The 25466-nt window shown below is 43.6% G+C and overlaps 2 long non-coding RNA genes across 9 annotated transcripts; both read left to right on the forward strand.

Moving 5' to 3' along the window:
- Window positions 1-20538: 20538 nt before the first annotated feature.
- LOC124654413 lies at window positions 20539-23214 on the forward strand. 8 transcript variants are annotated; one of them, XR_006988336.1, is made up of 7 exons: window positions 20539-21009; window positions 21336-21436; window positions 21605-21749; window positions 21839-21907; window positions 22011-22047; window positions 22153-22187; window positions 22558-22859. It is a non-coding gene; the product is annotated as an uncharacterized LOC124654413 (long non-coding RNA). The 8 variants fall into 8 exon arrangements; XR_006988337.1 differs by adding an exon at window positions 23064-23214 and having other exon boundaries at window positions 21839-22187; window positions 22558-22608; XR_006988333.1 differs by adding an exon at window positions 23064-23214 and having other exon boundaries at window positions 21839-22608.
- Window positions 23215-23260: 46 nt separating this feature from the next.
- Window positions 23261-24821, forward strand: LOC124654414. Its single transcript, XR_006988339.1, has 4 exons — window positions 23261-23379; window positions 24146-24229; window positions 24463-24535; window positions 24788-24821. It is a non-coding gene; the product is annotated as an uncharacterized LOC124654414 (long non-coding RNA).
- Window positions 24822-25466: the final 645 nt, after the last annotated feature.

Here is a 25466-nt window from a genome sequence, read left to right on the forward strand (position 1 = left end):
GTTTGGTGTGGACGAAGTTTTCAAGGGTCAAGAGAGGAGGATGATATACTATGATCAAGAAGAGTGAAAGCTCTAAGCTTGGGGATGCCCCGGTGGTTCACCCCTGCATATTATAAGAAGACTCAAGCGTCTAAGCTTGGGGATGCCCAAGGCATCCCCTTCTTCATCGACAACATTATCGAGTTCCTCCTCGGAAACTATATTTTTATTCCGTCACATCTTATGCACTTTGCTTGGAGCGTCGGTTTGTTTTTGTTTTTTGTTTTGTTTGAATAAAATCGATCCTAGCATTCACTTTATGGGAGAGAGACACGCTCCGCTGTAGCATATGGACAAATATGTCCTTAGGCTCTACTCATAGTATTCATGGCGAAGTTTCTTCTTCGTTAAATTGTTATATGGTTGGAATTGGAAAATGATACATGTAGTAACTCTAAGATGTCTTGGATAATTTGATACTTGGCAATTGTTGTGCTCATGTTTAAGCTCTTGCATCATATACTTTGCACCCATTAATGAAGAAATACTTAGAGCTTGCTAATTTAGTTTGCATATTTGGTTTCTCTAGAGTCTAGATAACATCTAGTATTGAGTTTTGAACAACAAGGAAGACGGTATGGAGTCTTATAATGTTTACCATATGTCTTTTATGTGAGTTTTGCTGTACCGTTCATCCTTGTGTTTGTTTCAAATAACCTTGCTAGCCTAAACCTTGTATCGAGAGGGAATACTTCTCATGCATCCAAAATACTTGAGCCAACCACTATGCCATTTGTGTCCACCATACCTACCTACTACATGGTATTTATCCGCAATTCCAAAGTAAATTGCTTGAGTGCTACCTTTAAAATTCCATCATTCACCTTTGCAATATATAGCTCATGGGACAAATAGCTTAAAAACTATTGTGGTATTGAATATGTACTTATGCACTTTATCTCTTATTAAGTTGCTTGTTGTGTGATAAACATGCTTCTGGGGACGCCATCAACTATTCTTTGTTGAATATCATGTGAGTTGCTATGCATGTCCGTCTTGTCTGAAGTAAGAGAGATCTACCACCTTTATGGTTGGAGCATGCATATTGTTAGAGAAGAGCATTGGGCCGCTAACTAAAGCCATGATTCATGGTGGAAGTTTCAGCTTTGGACACACATCCTCAATCTCATATGAGAATAATAATTGTTGCCACATGCTTATGCATTAAAGAGGAGTCCATTATCTGTTGTCCATGTTGTCCCGGTATGGATGTCTAAGTTGAGAATAATCAAAAGCGAGAAATCCAAAAGGCGAGCTTTCTCCTTAGACCTTTGTACATGCGACATGGAGGTACCCCATTGTGACACTTGGTTAAAACATGTGCATTGCAAAGATCCGGTAGTCCAAGTTAATTAGGACAAGGTGCGGGCACTATTAGTATACTATGCATGAGACTTGCAACTTGTAAGATATAATGTACATAACTCATATGCTTTATTACTACCGTTGACAAAATTGTTTCATGTTTTCAAAATAAAAGCTCTAGCACAAATATAGCAATCGATGCTTCCCTCTTTGAAGGACCATTCTTTTACTTTTATGTTGAGTCAGTTCACCTATGTCTCTCCACCTCAAGAAGCAAACACTTGTGTGAACTGTGCATTGATTCCTACATACTTGCATATTGTACTTGTTATATTACTCTATGTTGACAATTATCCATGAGATATACATGTTACAAGTTGAAAGCAACCGCTGAAACTTAATCTTCCTTTGTGTTGCTTCAATACCTTTACTTTGATTTATTGCTTTATGAGTTAACTCTTATGCAAGACTTATTGATGCTTGTCTTGAAGTACCATTCATGAAAAGTCTTTGCTTTATGATTCACTTGTTTACTCATGTCATTACCATTGTTTTGATCGCTGCATTCATTACATATGTTTACAAATAGTATGATCAAGGTTATGATGGCATGTCACTTCAGAAATTATCTTTGTTATCGTTTTACCTCGCTCGGGACGAGCAAAACTAAGCTTGGGGATGCTTGATACGTCTCCGACGTATCGATAATTTCTTATGTTCTATGCCATATTATTGATGATACCTACATGTTTTATGCACACTTTATGTCATATTCGTGCATTTTCTCGGAACTAACCTATTAACAAGATGCCGAAGTGCCAGCTTGTTGTTTTCTCGCTGTTTTTGGTTTCGTAAATCCTAGTAACGAAATATTCTCGAATCGGACGAAATCAAGACCCAGGTTCCTATTTTCACCGAAGCATCCAGAACACCCGGGAAGGACCAGAGGGGGGGGGGCAATGCCCCCCGCACCATAGGCCGGCGCGGCCCAGGCCCTGGCCGCGCCGCCATATGGTGTGGCCACCCCTCGTCTGGCCCCCGACTCTGCCCTTCCGCCTACTTAAAGCCTCCGTCGCGAAACCCCTGATACAAAGAACCACGATACGGAAAACCTTCCAAAGCCGCCGCCATCGCGAAGCCAAGATCTGGGGGACAGGAGTCTCTGTTCCGGCACCCTGCCGGAGCGGGGAAGTGCCCCCGGAAGGCTTCTCCATCGACACCGCTGCCATCTCCACCGCCATCTTCATCACCGCCGTTGCTCCCATGAGGAGGGAGTAGTTCTCCATCGAGGCTCTGGGCCGTACCGCGTAGCTATGTGGTTCATCTCTCTCCTATGTGCTTCAATACAATAATCTCATGAGCTGCCTTACATGATTGAGATTCATATGATGATGCTTGTAATCTAGATGTCATTATGCTAGTCAAGTGAGTTTTACCTATGTGATCTCCTGGAGACTCCTTGTCCCACGTGTGTAAAGGTGACAAGTGTGTGCACCGTGTGGGTCTCTTAGGCTATATTTCACGGAATACTTATTCACCGTTGAATGGCATAGTGAAGTGCTTATTTATATCTCTTTATGATTGCAATATGTTTTGTATCACAATTTATCTATGTGCTACTCTAGTGATGTGTTATTAAAGTAGTTTTATTCCTCCCGCACGTGTGTAAAGGTGACAAGTGTGTGCACCGTGTTAGTACTTGGTTTATGCTATGATCATGATCTCTTGTAGATTGCGAAGTTAACTATTGCTATGATAATATTGATGTGATCTATTCCTCCTACATATGCATGAAGGTGACAAGTGTGCATGCTATGCTAGTACTTGGTTTAGTCTTTTGATCTATCTTACACTAAAGGTTACTAAAATATGAGCATTATTGTGGAGCTTGTTAACTCCGGCATTGAGGGTTCGTGTAATCCTACGCAATGTGTTCATCATCCAACAAGAGTGTAGAGTATGCATTTATCTATTCTCGTTATGTGATCAATGTTGAGAGTGTCCACTAGTGAAAGTGTAATCCCTAGGCCTTGTTCCTAAATACTGCTATCGCCGCTTGTTTATCGTTTTATCGCGTTACTACCGCTGCATTACTACCGCTGCGTTACTATCGCTTGTTTACTCGTCCTGGGCAAAGCACTTTTCTGGTGCCGTTGCCACTGCTCATACTTATTTATACCACCCGTATTTCACTATCTCTTCGTCGAACTAGTGCACCCATTAGGTGTGTTGGGGACACAAGAGACTTCTTGCTTTGTGGTTGCAGGGTTGCATGAGAGGGATATCTTTGACCTCTTCCTCCCTGAGTTCGATAAACCTTGGGTATCCACTTAAGGGAAACTTGCTGCTGTTCTACAAACCTCTGCTCTTGGAGGCCCAACACTGTCTACAAGAATAGAAGCTCCCGTAGACATCATGGACTAACCATTGAGTCTAGGGAATACTTGGATAGTTGTGCTGGTTGTGTTTTCAGGAAAAGAACTCCAGACGAAGCTGAAGAATTAATGGCTCGAATAAGCCAAAATCGTGATGATTGGACTACACCTTAACCAACCCCAACACCAATATTGAAGAAGAGGGGTATGATTGAATTAAATGATGAAGATATGAAGGAAGCCAAGAAATCTCTTAAAGAGAAAGGTATTAAATCTGAAGATGTGAAGAATTTACCTGCCATAGAAGATTTATGTAAGATAACTCCCCCTTCATCCACGATTGAGGTACATTCTCTTCAACGCTTTGATAAAAAAGACATTCCTTATTAAAAACCTCCTGATCAATGTTTAGATGAATTTGATAATTATGTTGTTAAGCAAGATAACTTTAATATCAGAGTAGAGAATCATTTAATGGAAAATTCTCAAGCTATTAGTAAATTGCATGATATTGTGGAGAGAACCTCCAATGATGTTAAGATGCTTGTTAAACATTTTCATATGGTTCAAACTCAAATTTATCAACTCACTAAAGTGCAAATGACTTGTTAAAAAATACTTCTAAAGAAAAACATGCTTATTAAGTAACAACTAGAGGTGGTGTTTCTACTCAGGATCCTCTATATCCTGAGGGGCATCCCAAAAGAGTTGAACAAGATTCTCAACAAACTAAAGAAACTAGTGCTCCTTCTAAGAAAAAGAAGAAGAAACATAAAACTGTTGTAGAATCTTCCGAGCCTCGTTAATGATCCTAATAGTATTTCTATTTCGATACTCGAAACCGAAAGTGGTAATGAACATGATAAAGATAATGATAAGAATGATGTTTCGATAAAGAAGAGGTTGAAGATGAACCTGAAAAGCATGATAAAAATAAAAAGTACACTAAAGAAGATTTCATTGCTAAGAAACATGGTAATGAAAGAGAACCTTGGGTTCAAAAGCAAATGCCTTTTCCCGTTAAGAAACTAAAATCAAAGGAGGAAGAACACTATAATAAATTTTGTGATTGGATGAAACCTTTGTTCTTGCAAATTCCTTTGACCGATGCTATTAAATTGCCTCCTTATTCAAAGTATATGAAAGATATTGTCTCTAACAAAAGGAAAATTCCTAATGAGGAGATTTCCACTATGCTTGCTAATTACTCTTTCAATGGCAAGGTTCCAAAGAAGCTGGGAGACCCAGGTATACCGACTATCCCTTGTTCCATCAAGAATAATTACGTTAGAACTGCTCTATGTGATTTGGCAGCAGGAGTTAGTGTTATGCCTTTTTCTCTTTACAAGAGACTTTATTTGGATAAGTTGATACCAACTGATATATCTTTGCAAATGGCTGATAAATCTACTGCTGTTCCTGTTGGTATATGTGAGTATGTTCCTGTTCAAGTTGCTAATAATTGCTTAATATTAACTGATTTTGTTGTGTTGGAAATGCCTGAAGATGATAATATGTCTATTATTCTTGGTAGACCTTTTCTTAACACTGCAGGGGCTGTTATTGACTGCAATAAAGGAAAAGTTACTTTCATTGTTGATGACAAGGAGCATACTGTTTATTTTCCAAAGAAGATTGATTAAGTATATGGAGTTAATACAATTTCTAATTTGAGAACTATCAAAGTGGGAGTTATTGATTGTCCTATATATGAGCCTAAAGAAGGATATCAAAATATTATGATTGGGTCCATATCAATACAATATAAGGTAACATGATTGATTTGAGGTTTATTTCTTCTTATGTCATGTAAAATTTATTTGGTGGCAAGACTTGATCAACCTTGTTAACAAGTACATTTTAAATGCATGGAAGAGTTGAACAACATTTCTTTCTTTCTCCACACTTGTTTTACTTTCTGTAATACTACTTGTTTTGCAAGATACTTTAGTTGTTTAAAATTTTGAAAATCTTTTTCTACCCTAAAACAATTATTTTAACACCCAGAAATGTGCATTTTTCGAAGTTTTCAACAATTTACAAAAATTATACCACTGGTCCTATTTTTAAATTTGCAACCTGGGAGTGCCTGGGGCTGATCAGTGGGGCACCCCAGGGCTGCACCCCATGTGCCGGCGCGGCCAGCATGGGGGGCGCGCCACCCTGTGGGGAGGGCCCCACCTGGCCATCCACTCACTCATCCACCTACCACTCCACTCTCTTTCACGGGAAAACACACCACCATTGTTCAAACCCGAGTTTCTTGCTGTTCTTGCTCGAGATTTTCGATCTCCTTGCTCAGCCCATCTTTGCTGCTGAGATTTGGGGCATTTATTCTCCGGTATGTGACTCCTCCGATTATCCAAATAGAATTTTGTTTAGTTGAGTATATCTTGAGTATTTTGCTGCTATAGGTGACATGTTAAGTGAGTTTGCATGCTTGTTCTAAGTTGTAAAAATTAGTTTTGATGCATGTTTAGTACTCTATCAAGTTCCTATAGTAGTTTCCCTCATTTATGTCTCAAAATCAACTTTTATAATGATTGTTGAAAAATTTCAGAAAAGGAAAATGCATAACCACACCTTTGGAGAAGTGTTCGAGAGGGATACGACAAGAATGGCAAGGCCTTCAAGGGCAGCCACTCGAGTTAGGCGATCCTATGATGAGGCTATCATTGCACCTAGCTTTGAAGATGAAGAGGACAATGGGATTCCTAATGCTTCATCCTTTCCGTGCATTGACTTTTTTTGTAATGTAGGGCTACTTGATGACTTCTTGTTTCTCATTAATAGGGTGGGCTTGTCTACCTATGTGGAAGATGAGAGTGATCAATTTTATAGGCCAACTAAAATCTTTGTTGAAAGCTTTAAATTCAGCAACTCACCTTTCACACCATCAGTTAATAAGATTTATGATATGCATGTTTGTTATCACCAAGATTTAACCGAGTCAGAGGTGGGCCGCAGTCAAGATGGGCTTAAGGAAATATACGTGGAGAATTATATGAATCGGCCTGTTGGGCTTAATTGCCCGTGTATCTGTAACATATTAGACCTATTTTAGTTTAGAGATAGAATCTTAGTCGTGCACGGTTTAGTGCATGCCCACATTAGAAAGTCCCCTGGACTATAAATATGTACCTAGGGTTTATGGAATAAACAACAACTCACGTTCAACCCCAAAAACAAACCAATCTCGGCGCATCGCCAACTCCTTCGTCTCGAGGGTTTCTATCGGGTAAGCGACATGCTGCCTAGATCGCATCTTGCGATCTAGGCAGCACAAGCCCCACGTTGTTCATGCGTTGCTCGTACTCGAAGCGTTTTTGATGGCGAGCAACGTAGTTATCATTAGATGTGTTAGGGTTAGCATTGTTCTTCGTTTAAGCATGCTTACGTAGTGCAACCCTTGCATATCTAGCCGTCCTCACGCCTATCTCAGGTGTGGGGCGGCACCCGCTTGATCATTATTTAGTAGATCCGATCCGTTACGATTGCTCCTTGTTCTACAAGGATTAGTTTAATATCCGCAATAGTTTGGCCTTACAATGGGGGGAGGATCCAGGTGGCACGTAGGGTGGCGTTCGCAAGTCCTAAACGGGATGTTCCTAGGATCAACTTCGTGTTGGTTTTTTGGCCTTGTTTAGGATCGGCTTACGAGCACCGTGCGTGGCCGCAAGGCCCAACCTGGAGTAGGATGATCCGGTTATGCGGTGAAAACCCTAAATCGTCGTAGATCTCATTAGCTTCATCTTGATCAAGCAGGACCACCAGGTATTCGTGCACCCCGTACGGATCATGGGTGGATCGGCTCTTTGAGCCGATTCACAGGATAACCTGAGAGCCGATCGAGGCTCGTATTTAACGTTTACATGTATGCCCTGCAGGAAACTAAGCGAGGCAACCTCATCACCTTCCCGACCAGGTATAGGTCAGGTGGCACGCCCTGCACTTCGCAACGCCGCGTGTGACCGAGAAGAGCATTGCGGGCCGTCGCTCGGAGGGGTCTCAGCCGGCCGCAGCTCTAGGCTCCCCCGGCTCTACAGTGGTTGACAAGGCCGCTGCCCGCCGGTGGGTTTTGGCGAGTCAACACATTCGGCACGCCGGTGGGACAATCATCCGCATCAACCACATCGCCATCTACATCCGAGATGGCGGACGGCACGCCAGTCACCTACGAGGATCCGCTCGATGACCTCAAGAAGCAATACAACGAGATCAAGGCTACCCTCGAAGCCGACCTCATCGGCTCTTTTCGCAGAACCCGTTCCGGTGGCATCGGATGGAAGGGGTTCTCACCGGAAGGTGCACTCGATGGGGTAGATCTCTCTCGCCCCGTCGGAGGAACGCACCGAGGGTCCGCGGCAGAGATCAACTACCCGGTGGCTCACTCGCTACACCGTCACTCCGAGAACTTGGTCAACGTGCTCGGAGCGTGTCGCTCTGCGCGTGATCCAGGAGATCATGAGCCACCGGCACTCGCCGTCGGGACCAGCTCTCGGGACGCATCAAGGAGAGTTGCCATTCCGGTCCCGTCCACCGCTGCCATTTGCGTTGGCAGCACTCGCCGAAGTGCCGACTACACCGGCATTCCTCGTCTACAGAATTGGTGGCGACCCCAGTGACTACCAGTTCTTAATGGAGGCGCCTAAGGAGATCCCTCATGGATACGCGTGCATGTATGTGCCGGATTGTGGTGACTGGGCACTCACGAACCAGGCCACAACATCGGGGACTCCGGCGAAGACAGGAGGAACGTCGGCGACAGAGCGGACGTGGCTAACTAAATACGCCACACCGACGAAACTCCCGAGCCCGGCTCTCGCAGCCGGCTCGTAGCTGGAAAAGCAAACGTGGCAGGCCAAGTACGCCACCCCGGCGAATCTTCGAGTGCAACTCCTACGGCCGACACGACGGATCGGATCGGTACCATACCGAGAGACCGGTTCGGCATGATGCCGAAAAGAAGGGCGATCGGCTATTCCAAGCCGTACCCCGACGATTACGAGATGATCCCGCTGCCACCAAAATATCGGCTCCCCGACTTCTCCAAATTCGATGGATCGGATGGCTCCAGCTCCATCGAGCACGTCGGCCCGATATTTGGCTCAACTAGGACCGGCTTCGGTGTCGGATCAGCTACGCGTGAGGCTCTTTTCACGGTCCCTCACGGGATCGGCTTTTGGATGGTACACCTCTCTACCAGCGAACTCCATCCAGGCCTCGGAAGCAATTGGAAGAACGAGTTCCATATGCAATACCATTCGAAGCTTCCGAGTCCGGCATTGCCGATCTAGCACAACTACGTCGAAGCGCGGGGAAACGGTGACAGAATACATCCGGCGCTTCAGGAATCTTAGGAACCGATGTTATTCGGTTCGTATAACCGAAAAGGAAGCGATCGAGTTGGCGTAGCGGGCCTTGCAACACAGCTCAAGGACATGGCCTCCCAAGCAGATTATCCCTCGCCGGCGCACATGGTTCGAAACTATCGGCATATGAACGGCGCCACCCCGACCCGTACCAAGACAAGTTCAAGCGTGCGGTAGTCATGGTCGATACGGAGGAGGATGAAGTGCCTGCGGGAGGCCAAGAGATAGCAAGTGGCCGAGTGGACTCGGGGAGGAACCCCGTGGCCTCGCAAATGGGTAAAGCCACCGGGGCCGCCCGTGGGATTTGATTTTGACGTGACCAAGACCGAACAAATCTTCGACCTCCTCGCTCAAGGAGAAACAGTTGACGGTTCTCGAAGGTCTCAAGTTCCCCACGGCGAAAGAGCTAAACGGAAAGCCGTACCGCAAATTCCACAACTCGCTTTCCCATGCCACCAACGACCGCCGGTGTGGCGTCGGCACATCCAAGCGGCGATAGAGAAGGGGCGGCTAATTTTCAACCAAGTACGCCATGAAGGTCGACACCCAACCCTTCCCCGCCGTTAACATGGTAGAAATCACCTACCCCGAAGGTTGCCGGCCGAGTCCCTCGTTCAGACATCAACATGGTAGGACCCGGAAACCACTCGGCAAAGATGGAGATGAGGGCAGCTGCTCTCATAGCAAGGACACAGAGGAGGCCGCTCCACGCGATCGGCTCCATCATGATGGCAAGCGCTATGTCACAGAGGGAGAGGTGAAGAATATAAGATATCGGCGACCCCTCTCCGATCACCTCCTCAGCAAATATGTTAGCCGGTATGACCAACGCCGGCGACCCAATTACGATGATAGAGAAGATCGTTTGGCTAGAGAAGCCGGAAGACATCGTCGGCAGAATCACGATGAGGAGGAACACGAGCGCTGTGCCACGGGAGCATCCAGGGAGCAAGATGACAACAACAGACACTGGGACTGCCCCTTCTTCAGACACTGCTGGGATTCAGGAATGAGCCGATTGCCCACAATCGGCAATTGCCCGTAATGCAATCGAGAAAAGAAGGAGGCAGCCAACGTGTCCGTGTTCGAGCGCTTAGGGCCTCTCCCGCCACAAAGCAAACGCGCCGAGTCACCTCGTTGGGCGGATCTTGAAGATTCGAAGACGAGGGAGAAGTGGAAGAAGACAGGTACCACCGGCCAAGGTGGTGCCCCGACGGACTCGGCCGTTCCTAGAAGCGCAGGGTTCGGCCGATTGCGCGGCCCGGAGGAAGCCGAAAGGTTGTACCCGCATACGCTAAGAAAGGCACGGCCTGATCCGGCTGCAAAGGTTCAGCGAACCCTGGATGAAGAGGGTCGTCCACGGAAAATGGAGTGGCGCCCTAAACAGAGGAAAGCCGATGATGAGACATCGGCTGGCGCAAACATGGTACTCGTCTTGCCGACAGAGCGTAGCGCTCCACGACTCTACGGAGCACACAAGGTGGACGACGAGCAGGCGCATCAAGTCGAGAGGTTGGGTTGGTTTCATCCAGCTCGACCAAGTAGCAAGATCAAACCAATGGGCAAACCAGGAGAGGCCGATCCTTGTGATCGGCCCCAAAAAATTTACGAAGGGAACTTACAAAACCTTCAACGAGCAAGCAACGTGGAGGCCGATTCCGATATCGGCCAAAATTATCCTCACCTACCTTTCGCTCGGGTTTAACATGTTATCCAACGGAGCCGATACCATCAATTTTCTTGACAGAATCGGCTCGGGGGCACCCGGTATATGAAAATACGAGGATATGCAACGAAGCGTCTCATCTTTTGTTGATGGGTATTGGAATATGGGGGCCGATGCACGTGTCGGCCGTAAAAAAAAAAAAAAACAAAATGAAAATTCGAAAATTTTCGAACACGACCGATGCAGCAGGCATCGACTTAAGGACATGAAAGCCGATGCATGGCCATCGACTCAAGGGAGATTTCTTCAAGGACAATGTCAGGAGCAGCATGGGCGCGCGGATCGGATCAATGGTCAGATCAATGTTAGGGAGCCTATCTGGCCGGCAGAACCGAAGAAACTCGGGGGCAGCTCACCTTGAGGGCTCTCCGTTTTTGGGAAGCCGATGTGTATTTAAATCGGCTAGCTCGGCATAAGGAGCTCCCTCGGACATGATCGAGCCTAGGTCCATACAGCTCTTCTTTACCTTGGCCGAGACTCGGGGGCAACGAGCCCGGTAGATTGCTTTGTTGAAGGACCGATGCGTTGTTATCGGCTCGTTACGCATTGGCAAAGGGGATGGATCGGCAAGGTCAGTAGAAGGGAGAATCGGCTCAATTAAAAGGAATCGGCAAAATCAAGATTGGGGAAAAGTTCTTCATTGATTAAAAGGAGATTTCTTACATAAGGAGCTAATTGCTCTCAAAAGGGGGATACTAGGGGATCCACTGTCCCATCTACTACTACTGGCCCGATTCTAGAGGTCCTATCTATGGGCCATCACTGCCCTCGTCGTCGCCGGTATCGCCACTATCGGCGCTGCTCCCGGCGGGCTCGTCGTCGCTCCAATGGCCGCCGACCGGGCCCTCGTTGTCTTCATCTTCTTCGTCGCCGTCGTCCTCGTCGGCCGTCGAAGTCGCTCGATTGCCCGGCCAAGGGCGGAACCGCTGGCCGGCGGCTCGTCGGAGGAGCCCTCGTCGTCGTCCTCCTCCTCCTCTTCCTCGCTCCTCCTCCTCCCCGGGGGAGGTGAAGTCGCAGGAGAAGCTGTCGTCGTCACTCCCTTCTTCCGTTTCCCCAACAGCGAGGAAGCGGAGGTCGCTCTCCCCGTCCGTCAAGGACTGGTCGTCCTCGGACCAGATGGAGAAGTCATGGTCTGATTCCTCCCCTGCCGCAATGGCGCGGCGGGTGTTGGCTGCGTGGACCGCTGCCGCGTCGTACTCCGGCGTCGGCTCACGGGACGTGGAGGATTGGCTAGCAAGATCCGATGGAGCAGAGGAGGAGGAAGACATGGTGGGCGGGAGGGTTTTTGGAGTGCTAATGCGGAGGAGATACAAAGGAGGACTGTTCGGAGCGGTTAAATCAAAGGAGGATATAGTGGAAATTCAATGCCACGGCAGCTTCCGAGGTAGTGGTGCCTAAAAGAAAAAAAAAACTGCCGGGTCACGCGGAGAAGTTGAGAAGGCAAGGCATCATCATGAGGGATACCGCGACGGTTCCGCCACGACATGACCCGACGAAGGAAGCAGAGTGATTTTGGAATTACCAATTCCAAAACCAGGGGGGCATGTGTTATCACCAAGATTTAACCGAGTCGAGGTGGGCCGCAGTCAAGATGGGCTTAAGGAAATATACGTGGAGAATTATATGAATCGGCTCGTTGGGCTTAATTGCCCGTGTATCCGTAACATATTAGACCTATTTTAGTTTAGAGATAGAATCTTAGTCGTGCACGGTTTAGTGCATGCCCACATTAGAAAGTCCCCCGGACTATAAATATGTACCTAGGGTTTATGGAATAAACAACAACTCACGTTCAACCCCAAAAACAAACCAATCTCGGCGCATCGCCAACTCCTTCGTCTCGAGGGTTTCTATCGGGTAGCGACATGTCGCCTAGATCGCATCTTGCGATCTAGGCAGCGACAAGCCCCACGTTGTTCATGCGTTGCTCGTATCGAAGCGTTTTTGATGGCGAGCAACGTAGTTATCATTAGATGTGTTAGGGTTAGCATTGTTCTTCGTTTAAGCATGCTTACGTAGTGCAACCCTTGCATATCTAGCCGTCCTCACGCCTATCTCAGGTGTGGGGCGGCACCCCGCTTGATCATTATTTAGTAGATCCGATCCGTTACGATTGCTCCTTGTTCTACAAGGATTAGTTTAATATCCGCAATAGTTTGGCCTTACAATGGGGGGAGGATCCAGTGGCACGTAGGGTGGCGTTCGCAAGTCCTAAACGGGATGTTCCTAGGATCAACTTCGTGTTGGTTTTTTGGCCTTGTTTAGGATCGGCTTACGAGCACCGTGCGTGGCCGCAAGGCCCAACCTCGGAGTAGGATGATCCGGTTATGCGGTGAAAACCCTAAATCGTCGTAGATCTCATTAGCTTCATCTTGATCAAGCAGGACCACCGGTATTCGTGCACCCCGTACGGATCATGGGTGGATCGGCTCTTTGAGCCGATTCACGGGATAACCCGAGAGCCGATCGAGGCTCGTATTTAACGTTTACATGTATGCCCTGCAGAAACTAAGCGAGGCAACCTCATCACCTTCCCGACCGGGTATAGGTCAGGTGGCACGCCCTTGCACTTCGCAACGCCGCGTGTGACCAGAAGAGCATTGCGGGCCGTCGCTCGGAGGGGTCTCAGCCAGCCGCAGCTCTAGGCTCCCCCCGGCTCTACAGTGTTGACAAGGCCGCTGCCCGCCGGTGGGTTTTGGCAGTCAACAATGTTACTATGAAGTTGGGGGAATTTTGTGCTGCATTGGACATTACTCCTATAGGTACAACAAAGAAGATCGAGAACCGCCCCAAAGCTTTGATGGAACTCTATCGAGAAGTTACCAAAGATGATGACCATACCATTCAGCGCGGCAAGATAAGGCCGATTTGTTCAGTGTTCGCAGGAGGCCGTGGTCGCGCTCCAAGGAGGAGGTGGATGATGAGCTGAGGATACTTGGTTTCCACCAGCAGCACGACTCCGAGGACGCCGAGCCCTCCGACGGGTACACTGTCACGTATCCTGGTGCGTCCTCCAGCTTGTACCAAGGACAGGATCCTCCTTCATCATACTATGGAGGTGCCACCTCATGGGCACCGTGGGATTGATCTCCACTTAGGACAAAAGCCTAATCTTGGGGGGAGGTATGCCGGCATCACTCATTCATTGTATATTACAATTGCCGGTCATTTGTATATACTTGTTTCGTTTCTTTTGGTTGTTTCTCTTTCGGTTATTTTTATTTCAGTAGGTTCTTATTTTAGTTTTTGAAGGTTGTTACTACTGTAGTAACCTTTACTTTTACCTTTTTATTTCATTTGTGTGCCGATGGTTGCCTCTAAGATGAGGAAGACGATATTTGGGGAAGTGTTGTCTAAAAAACAGATTCTGGACTGGTACTAAAAAATTCCTAAAAATAGCCAGAACGTTATTTTGAGCAGCCAATTTTTGTGCATGTTCCCCAGGTTATTATCTAACTTTCATTAGTTGAGAACTTTTCGAGTTGAACATCAGAAGATTTTCGAAAAAAATAATTACTGTACTGCGGTCAAAGTTTGGCAGATTTCTGCCACTTTGCTTTTGTGTGACTCTTTTAGTTTTCATTTTCTTGTTTTTGCTTTGTTTCTTTCCTAAAACACAAAAAGACAAAAAATATTTCTGTTGTTTCTCTTTACCATTTGTTTATTTGGTTTCTTGTTCCCATTTTGCTTTATTTACTATTGTTGGTTTGCTATAAGAAAATCTAAAAAGATTTTACTTTCGTTCTGGTTTCCAATTCGAAAACACCAAAAATATTTGTTGTTCTTCTTCGGTTTTGTAAAGTTTATTATGGAGTTCAGCGGTCTCCGGTGGGTGGAGCTTGGTTTTCATTTCATATTATTCAAACCACACAAGTGAAAGGCAATAATGACGATCTACGACAACTCGACTGTGGCGAGAGGCTGGTATGAACTCTATTTGTTTTCATTTTTGTACATATACTCATCCATGTGAGCATGCTTAGTTGGTTCATGTGAGGTATATGTCATTTAATGAAATTCTAGTAGTTCATGATCTCTCATGTTTAGCTCCAATTGTTAATAATGAGTAGCATGTCATAACTATTTGCTTGTATTGTTTTATTCATAGATAGGTATGACGTTGTGGTATCCTCCTCTGAACAATTCATTTGAATTGACTTGTCACATGCTCACGCATGCATATGACTGAAAAACAAAAGTCAATTAAGCCTCGATGATTTGCTTTGCTTCAGAGTTCTTGTATCACTTTTATGCCTCCGTTAATTTTATTTTGTCGCAAGCATGATTATGACAGTTATTGCTCTCTTGATTGTCGCTTCCCAGTCTATTGCTAGCCTTCACTTGTACTGAGCGGGAATGCTGCTTGTGCTTCCAAACCCCTAAAAACCAAGTTATTCCAAAGTGTCCACCATAAATACCTATGCATGGCATTTCAAACCATTCCAAGTAAATTTTCATGTGCTACCTTTAAAACCTTCAAAGTACTTCTCAATTTGTGTCAATGTTTTATAGCTCATGAGGAAGCATGTGGTGTTTTATCTTTCAACCTTGTCATTTACTCCTGACAGACTTTCACCAATGGACTAGTGGCACATCCGCTTATCCAATAATTTTTTGCAAAAAGAGCTGGCAACGGGGTGCCCAGCCCCAATTAATTAGCTTTCATTAATAATTCTCTTCACATGTTTTGCACTGATTTATCAGTAAGCAACTTAATTTGCAAATAGACACTCCTCCATGGTATGTGAAATGTTGGAAGGCACCCGAGGATTCGGTTAGCCATGGCCTGTGAAAGCAAAGGTTGGGAGGAGTGTCATCCATAATGAAACTAAAATACTTGTGTCAACAAAAGAGAAGAGGGATGATCTACCTTGCTGGTAGAGATAACGTCCTTCATTGGAGCTGATACGTCCAAAACGTATCTACTTTCCCGAACACTTTTGCTATTGTTTTGCCTCTAATTTGTGTATTTTGGATACGACTAACACGGACTAACGCTGTTTTCAGCAGAATTGCCCTGGTGTCTTATTTTTGTGCAGAAACACAACTTTCAGGAAAATCCCCAGAAATAATTGCAATGAGCCTATTTTCACAGAAGACCTACGGAGCCAGAAGACGAGACGGAGGGGGGCCACGAGGCACCCACACCACCAGGCGGCACGGTGGGCCCCTGGGCCGCGCCGCCCTATGGTGACGCCGCCTCGGCCAGCCCCCGACGCTCCCCTCTGGACTACTTAAAGCCCTCGACCTAAAAAAGCACGGGGGTTCGACCAATCCGCCGAAGACATCCAGAACTCCGCCGCCATCGCGAAACTCCGTCTCGGGATCAGAAACTCCGTTCTGGCACCTTGCCGGGACGGCGAATTGGAGGAGATCATCACCATCATCACCACCGACGCCTCTCCATCAACCATCCATGCTTCCCCCATCCATGTGTGAGTAAATCCCCCGCCGTAGGCCGAAGGGGATGGTAGGGATTGGATGAGATTGATCATGTAATAGTCATAAGATTGTTAGGGCATAGTGCCTAGTATCCGTTGTTGGTACTTTTATGATATTGTTGCAACTTGTTATGCTTAATGCTTGTCACTAGGGCCCGAGTGCCATGATTTCAGATCTGAACATGTTATTGATTCATGATGATATTCATTGTTTTATGATCTTACCTGCAAGTTGTATACACATATTGTCGTCCGAACCCGAGGCCCCAAAGTGACAGAAATTGGGACAACCGGAGGGGAAGGTCGTGATATGAGGATCACATGTGTTCACGAAGTGTTAATGCTTTGCTCGGTACTCTATTAAAAGGAGTACCTTAATTACCAAGTAGATTCCCTAGAGGCCCAGCTGCCACCGGTCGGTAGGACAAAAGATGTTGTGCAAGTTTCTCATTGCGAGCACGTACGACTATATACGGAACACATACCTATGGTTATTTAGTACTTGGATACCGTTTTATTATTATCTGCAAATGCCTAGTCTTGACTCTTACATGAGTTCTCTTATCCATAAAGCGCCCGTTCATCCATCCCTGTGCCTACATTATTTTAATCCTGCTGTTTACTATAATCACTACTGCTGTCTTTATTACACTGCTGCTTATATTTCACTACTGCTACTGCTATAAAATTGTTGCTACTCGATAAACTCTTGCGAGCAAGTCTGTTTCCGAGTGCAGCTGAATTGACAACTCCGCTGTTAAGGCTTACAAATATTCTTTGGCTCCCCTTGTGTCGAATCAATAAATTGGGTTTTACTTCCCTCGAAGACTCGTTGCGATCCCCTATACTTGTGGGTCATCAAGACTATTTTCACGGCGCCGTTGCCGGGGAGCATAGCTTTATTTGCAAGTTCACCTGAATTGATATTGTTCGCTGCAAATCCTCCATCATGGGTAAAACTCGCGATGCTAAAGTCGCCATATTACCATCCACTACAAGAAAAGGTACAACTCGAGCACCTCTCGTCGCTCTTGATTCACCATCCGTGATAAGTTAACTTGTTTCACCACCACAAGCTTCACATGCTCGGTACTTCTACTGAATCCGAAAATTCCTCTTATAATTTTGATGATGCTTCGCCGTGCTTGATGATAATGGTTCATTAGGTCCCTTTCTAGATGCTACAATTGCTAGGTCTAGACAAATTGAAAATACTGAAATTCCTAATGAAAATACTCGTTACACTCGTTAATTCACCTGAGTCTCGTTGAATACTCTAGTGATGATCTTGATGAAGATTATGTGGAACTTGATGATGATTTTATTGATAAATGTAATGCTACTACTGGTGCAAGTAACATTAAAAAACTTCTTGCACAACATGATGTTAGATATAAACTGTCTCCTGATCCTAAATTTGCCACATCTCCTATAAACATTATGGATAAGGATTATGATTTTTCTCTTGATTTTTCTCATATATCTATTGTTGAGAAAACACCTTTTTGTGGTACTGAAAAAGAAAGTGCTGTAGAGCACATGAATGAGCTCTCTACTTTGAGTAGCTTGTTTTCCGATGATATCAAGAAGCGTACTTATTTTGTTGCTAAATATTTTCCTTTCTAATTAAAGGATGATGCTAAAACTTGGTATAATACTTTGCCTCCTGATTCTATTGATAGCCCAAAAGTTTTGCTTGATGTTTTCTTTCGGAAATATTATCCTGCTAGTGCTCAACATATTGTCTTGCAGAAAATTTATAGTTTTGACCAGGAAGATGGAGAGAAATTGCCTGAAGCTTGGGCAAGGTTTTGCTCTCTTATCAGAGCTCGGCCTGGACATGATTTGGAAAAGCATGACCTACTTGATATATTTTATAGTGGACTAACCATTGAGTCTAGGGCATACCTGGATAGTTGTGCTGGTTGTGTTTTCAGGAAAGAACTCCAGACGTAAGTCGAAGAATTAATGGCTAGAATAGGCCGAAATCATGATGATTGGACTACACCTGAACCAACCCCAATAACAATATTGAAGAAGAGGGGCATGATTAAATTAAATGATGAAGATATGAGGGAAGCCAAGAAATCTCTTAAAGAGAAAGGTATTAAATCTGAAGATGTGAAGAATTTACCCCCCATAGAAGATTTATGTAAGATAACTCCCCTTCATCCACGATTGAGGTACATTCTCTTCAACGCTTTGATAGAGAAGATATTCCTTACTCAAAACCTCCTGATCAATGTTTAGATGAGTTTGATAATTATGTTGTTAAGCAAGATAATTTTAATATGAGAGTAGAGAATCATTTAATGGAAAATTCTCAAGCTATTAGTAAATTGCATGATATTGTGGAGAGAACCTCCAATGATGTTAAGATGCTTGTTAAATATTTTCATATGGTTCAAACTCAAATTGATCAACTCACTAAAGTGCAAAATGACTTGTTAAAAAATACTTCTAACGAAAAACATGCTTATGAAGTAACAACTAGAGGTTGTGTTTCTACTCAGGATCCTCTATATCCCGAGGGGCATCCCAAAAGAGTTGAACAAGATTCTCAACGAACTAAAGAAATTAGTGCTCCTTCTAAGAAAAAGAAGAAGAAACATAAAAGTGTTGTAGAATTCTCTGAGCCTGTTAATGATCCTAATAGTATTTCTATTTCTGATACTGAAACTGAAAGTGGTAATGAACATGATAAAGATAATGATAAGAATGATGTTTTTGATAAAGAAGAGGTTGAAGATGAACCTGAAAAGCATGCTAAAAATAAAAAGTATACTAAAGAAGATTTTATTGCTAAGAAACATGGTAATGAGAGAGAACCTTGGGTTCAAAAGCAAATGCCTTTTCCTGTTAAGAAACTAAAATCAAAGGAGGAAGAACACTATAATAAATTTTGTGATTGGATGAAACCTTTTTTCCTGCAAATCCCTTTGACTGATGCTATTAAATTGCCTCCTTATTCAAAGTATAGGAAAGATATTGTCTCTAACAAAAGGAAAATTCCTAATGAGGATATTTCCACTATGGTTGCTAATTACTCTTTCAATGGCAAGGTTCCAAAGAAGCTCGGAGACCCAGGTATACCGACTATTCCTTGTTCCATCAAGAATAATTGTGTTAGAACTGCTCTATGTGATTTGGGAGCAGGAGTTAGTGTTATGACTTTTTCCCTTTACAAGAGACTTTATTTAGATAAGTTGATACCAACTGATATCTTTGCAAATGGCTGATAAATCTACTGTTGTTCCTGTTGGTATATGTGAGGATGTTCTTGTTCAAGTTGCTAATAATTGCTTAATATTAACTGATTTTGTTGTGTTGGAAATGCCTGAAGATGATAATATGTCTATTATTCTTGGAAGACCTTTTCTTAACACTCGCAGGGGTCGTTATTGATTGCAATAAAGGAAAAGTTACTTTCAATGTTGATGACAAGGAGCATACTGTTTATTTTCCGAAGAGGATTGATAAAGTATGTGGAGTTAATACAATTTCTAATTTGAGAACTATCAGAGTGGGAGTTATTGATTGTCCTATATATGAGCCTAAACAAGGATATCAAAATATTATGATTGGATCTATATCAATACAATATAAGGTAACATGATTGATTTGAGGTTTATTTCTTCTTATGTCATGTAAGATTTATTTGGTGGCAAGACTTGATCAACCTTGTTAACAAGTACATTTTATATGCATGAAAGAGCTAAACAACATTTCTTTCTTTCTCCACACTTGTTTACTTTCTGTAGTACTACTTTTTTTGCAAGACGCTTTAGTTGTTTAGAAGTTTGAAAATCCTTTTCTGTCCTGAAATAGTTATTTTAACACCCAGAAATGTGCATTTTTCGAAGTTTTAAAAAATTTACAAAAATTTACAAAAATTATACCGTTGGTCCTATTTTCCAAAATGCATCTAAAGTTATATATGATGCCCCCCATAGGGGGCCTCACAGCGATCCACATATGCCATCCGTCGCAGAAGGGCTGGGCGGTGGCTGTGCTGGGTCTACACATGTTGGTCCACGTGGCATCATCTGGTTGGATCAAGTGAGAGAAAAAGGTGAGACAAAAGCAGCTACCGTCCCAAACCCTACCCAATCCCCGCAGCCGAGCAATTCCCCAATCCCACCTCTCTCCTCCCGCCCCTCCCTCTCCCTTGTCTCCTCCGGCGGCCGCCAGGATCCCCTCCTCCACCCCATTGTCTACGCCTCTAAGGGCCTCGCCTCGCTCACATGCTACCCACGCTGCGCGCGCCGCCGTGGCCCGTGTCCGCGAGGCCGTGCTTGGCCAGCGCGCCCACCAGGTGCCCATCCTGGGTGCTCCAGGGGAGAAAAAGAGAGGCCGTGCTTGGCCTCTGCTGCCGCCACCTCTCACCTTTTCCCCTCGCCGCCGCCGCCACCGCATCTCTCGTCGCCGCCACCAACCTGGATCGGTCTAGCCGGTGCCTTGTCCTTGCCCTTTCCCGGTTTTCGGCTTCCTCTCGCAGCAGTAGTGGCTTCGGTCTGCTACAAGGACGCGGTTGGCGCAGCCACCAGCGCTCTCGTGGCCATGGCGCCTGCGAGGATTACGCCGGAGGGAGCCCGCGTAAGAGGTTGTGTTGCGGCAGGACTCGCTGGTGCCGGATCTTAGGGGAGCAGGATGAGGGAGGCCGCGGCAGGGCGACAACTGTGGCGGGAGGAGGACGAGGTGGCCGAGCTTGGCAGGGGTTACTCAGCAACGCGTACGGCCGCTGCAGTGAGGTATGTGCCTGTTACGCCCAGACCATACCTCTGTGCAACAAAAAATACGCACCTGGATGTGCCCGCTTCACCTTTCTCTCCTCATGCCAAGAAGAAAGAGCACTCTGTACAATCCTCGAGGGAATCACCTCAACAACTAGCTCCTACAGTAGTTTGATGATTATCATGCCCTGCTAAAGTATGCCAGCTTAATCCATTATCCAGAATATTTTGTATGTTTGTCTAAATAACAAAGAGATATTTTACACCTCAACTTGTAGGTGATCAGATGTTTTCTGATTTGCATTGAAGATGAGCCAAAACTGATTGCTATCTTCACCATGTAGCTTCCTGAGAATGCGAGGACTCAATGTATTTAAGGCAAAACAGATGTTCTTGAACATGCTGAAATGGCGTCAATATTGTGTTTGTTAATGCCATTTCAAAGGTATGCCATGGTTATTGCTTGTAAATATTGTTGTGGCTGTGGGTACAACTTTGATTAAGCAAACATTGCACATATCTTTATCCACGTGTTGGTTTCTTATATAGTTCATCTAGGATAAATTCTATATTGATGAATCTATGATATGATTCAACCTGTTTTCTATTACAGGCTGAGTGAAGGCTGGCGCAGGTTCCCGGAATGACAGTGATGATCCAGAGCTGAGTGAAGGCCTGGCGCAGGTTCCCGGAATGACAGTGATGATCCAGAGCATCCGTTAGAGCTGTGACGTGAGGCTACCATAGGCATCAGCAAGGTAATACTCTAAATTTTCCTTTTGGATATTCCTATTTGTACTCAGTTATCTTTAACAGTTAATGGTGGATTAAAAACATCTATCTGCAGATTATACCTACCTAATTTTATGTGCAAGCAACGCCATCGGCAGGGGTCTCGCGCTCTCACGCTGTCATTGTGAGTATTGTTTCAGTCAGTATGTTTCAGTGGTTATCACTTTCAGCCTCGTTAGTTTTTGTGTGTTCTGCTCTTGGATATGTAAAATAAAGACCCTTTGCAGTCGATGGGAAGTAGATAACTTCAGAGGAGCATCGATGGTAAAGAAACTGTAGAATATGAAGATACTACCGATTTTTCTCCTTTTTTCAGATTCGATTGAACTGCATCTAGGCTTCTATTTATGTTTTCCTGTTCTCTCGCAGAATACGTTATGTCTCCATGTGTTACTGCAAATCAGGTATTTTCCTTTCTTTCTTTTACTGCATCTCTAGGCTCACAGTTCTATTTTTAGTAAGTGGTAGTGATTTTAGTAGAAAATAATATGTTGAACATGAAATATTGTGCTTTCAGTTAAAGAACTAATATAGAAGATTATAGATATATTAGTTAATCCCCTATTAGTTTCTTGGATTGACGAATCATCCAGGCATCATGCTAGATGGTAAAAAAGAAAGGATTTTTACATGCATGTTCATCTGATCTGCCTTGAAGTGATTATTTCCCACCTTGTTTTATCTCATGACCAATTCTATTCTATTTACTATGTTACATCAAAGTAGATCCTTCTGTTTAATTCCATCGACCATCTCTGTTTAATCCCTCAATAGGTCAAGTTATGCAAACTAGCCAGTACCTTCTCAGTTGGCAAGTTTCAAAAGGTAGGATGCTATGGGAATTTGAGGTGTGTGCCCAGATAAAACATAATGTGTGGGGTTTGTTACCATGTTGTATAGATTTGGTCCGACTGTCTGGTCTCTTTGATTGCATTAAAGTTTAATTGTGACATTGCAGATTTGCTAACCTATTATATTGATGATTTTATTTGCTATTGAAATCTCAAAATTTTATATGGAAAGTTTGATAAGTGAAACAAATATAATACAAGCCTTGATCTCCACAAAGTTCATGATATTTGATGTGTCTTCTGTCTTGGCATGTTATTTACTTTATTTTTACTCGAAATCTCTACCCGTGTGCAATGCTAAAAATATTTTAGCAACTATAACGTGTTTTAGGATTTGCTACATGTGTGCACATAGGCTGTTTGTGCAAAGGCCCGGATAAATACTACTCCGAGAAGATGATTTTTTTGTGCATTTATTTTGCTTGATAGGGCATGTTTTTCATTATGGATTTTACAGAAGTCTTATGACTGTAAATGAATGAAATAGAGATGGATGCCGCCGCCATCATGAGATCGGCGTTTGGGGCTACCTCAACAGTGTTGTTGATCTGCAGGTTCGTCTCCCTCTCTGTTTTCATATGTGTGTGTGTGTGTGTGTGTGTGTGTGTGTGTGTGTGTGCATGTGTGTTGGCTGACGATCCCCTTCTTCCTTCAGCAGCTCAGAAAGTAGTATGACGATGTTAGTGGGGATAAAATGCTAGAGTGACAACGCTGATGCAGCCTCAGACCACCACAAAAGATATAGGTACCATGTGCTAGACCTATTTCTTGAATTTTGCTTAAAAATTGTATGACCTGTGATGGTTGTGATTTGTTCGTGCTTGCTTTGTACTACGGATTCATGCTAAAAAGTTGTACATGCACAAATATATACGCCTACCCATTATAAACTGAACTTGGCACATGATAACTTTTCATCACACAAAAATTTCTCCTTTATCAAAGGTATGTGGTAATATTTTAAATGTAACCGACTTACTGTTGAGTTCATATATTTAAAAAACTGCCGAATGCTTATTTTATCAACTAAATAGGAAGTTGCAAAGATGATATTTAGGATGTAGAAGACCATCCTGACGGTTAACAGTGTGAAATGTTTCTTATGCTGGTATTTGTTTGCATGTGCTATCCATTATTCCCTTTTCATATTTCTTTTATAAGATAGGTTCCCACTTCCTATCCTTGCCATATATACATGTCATATAGATATACATCTGCCAATGTTTTATATCTACTACTATGTTTTTTGTATATGATCTGTAGCTCTTGGTTAATATTTTATTAACTTATCTATGTATTTGGTTTCCCTTTTTGTTAATTGTCTGTGTATTTGGTTTGTATTAGTTCCCCTTCAAACTTTGTGTTTTCGTGACATTCTGCAACTTATAATATGCACTCTTTATTAAGTGTCCATGGTATCTTGCATATGCAATTGAGCTTGTGATGTTCCTTTGCTTTGTGTATCCTCGTATTTGTGAAATTTTGTTGTGATGGTGTTACATTATTGGTAGGATGATGAAGATTGTGAGGAGAGACCGAGACAGAGCAGAGTTGGGTAGAGGAAGGGCGGGGGATGAAATGCCACGATCTATAAGGTAATGATTTTTGTACAATTGGAAATTTTATATGTGATCTACTGATCTCCCTGTCATGCTAAAGGTCCATTTAAATTTCTCATGTAGTTTAGTATGTGCTTCAGGTTTCACTGATGTCAGCTAACTAATGCAATTATGTTGTGTTGATGATTATTACCGTACCTGTTAGAGATCTCATATTTGTTCTTTATGCAGCTATGCTTTCAGGTTTCTGATGCAGTCTATGGTTTCAGGTTTCCTATTATAGCTCGGAATCGATAGTCATCTGCTGCTTCACAGGTTGAGCTATGAATTCCATCATTACAGGTTAATACCCATGGATTTCTGAATACTTTTCCAATGAATTCCAAATACATTCGAATACTTTTCCGTTGAATAGTTCTTTTGTATTGTTCTATGGTTCTAACACATACTAATATTTGGAGGGCATTAACTACATCATTCTCTTTTAAAATGCTTAGCTGGGTTGAGAATTAAGTTAGATATTATTTGTGGATGTTTGGAGCTGGCATACAAGGTTCTTTCTTATCTAATCCTCTAACCTTTATCTTCAAGCAGATATCTACTACTTTGTTGCTGGGGTTACCAGAGATGTCCGAATGCATATTTCATAAGAAACGCTGAAATAATCTTGCAGCATCTATGGTAGTTCTTTCTATGCATATGTGTGTTTGTAGCGCACATGCATGTTAGATTTTTTTAGTTGTTGTTGGCTGGTGGCGAGCAGTTCCAAGGTGCGCGTGCTCCTGTAGTCCGTCTTCTTTTATTGATGTCACCTGGTGAGATTTCGTGGACTCCACTTTGTGACGTATGTTTTCTCTGTGTATATGATGCATTTGTGGCTTAGGATAAAAAATCCTGATATTTTTTCAGAAATGGGTGATTCTCATCTGGGCATGGATTTAGGGTGTGCCATTTTGCATCCAAACAAACCACTCAGTTCACACATCTTAAATATACAAGCTTAGAAGTCTGGTTCTGTAATGAGCCAGACAAATAAACATATTGTTTGTTAGCTGAAGAAATGAACATATGTTATAAATTTAAAGGCTTCATGTTTTCTTCTCGTGGCAGTGCTTATGAAATGTGTGCGAGAATAGGGTATATTGATGAGTGCACCATGCAACAGGGATATAGAACAAAGATAGCATTATTTGGCATTGAGTATTTCCCAGGCAGCTATATCTTGGTCTGATATAAATCAGTAAATGACTCTGTACCGTGCCTGCACTCAAAT

Source organism: Lolium rigidum, chromosome 5, assembly GCF_022539505.1.
Source record: "Lolium rigidum isolate FL_2022 chromosome 5, APGP_CSIRO_Lrig_0.1, whole genome shotgun sequence".
In the NCBI taxonomy this organism is placed as follows: Eukaryota; Viridiplantae; Streptophyta; class Magnoliopsida; order Poales; family Poaceae; genus Lolium; species Lolium rigidum.